We start from the raw sequence: 307 nt of genomic DNA on the forward strand, positions 1-307 counted from the left end.
TCAACATGGAGATGGGAGGACAACATTATAGAGTGGACGGGAAAGACGATGGGCGACAATCTAAGGAGAGCAGAGGACAAAAATAGATGGCGAGAGCTGGTTTTCCAATGCAGTGGTGCCCCAACGGTTGCCCCAACCACGGGATAGAAGAAGAAGAAAAAGAAGAAGAAGAAGAGTTCAACATGATGAGGAGAAAATATAGATAAGTAAGAACAGATTGAAATACCTCAGTCACACAAGTACCAAGTGCCGAACTGACATGTTGTTGACTGAATATAATGTGTGTGTGTGTGTGTGTGTGTGTGTG

Source organism: Aplysia californica, unplaced genomic scaffold, assembly GCF_000002075.1.
Source record: "Aplysia californica isolate F4 #8 unplaced genomic scaffold, AplCal3.0 scaffold00277, whole genome shotgun sequence".
NCBI classification, from domain to species: domain Eukaryota; kingdom Metazoa; phylum Mollusca; class Gastropoda; order Aplysiida; family Aplysiidae; genus Aplysia; species Aplysia californica.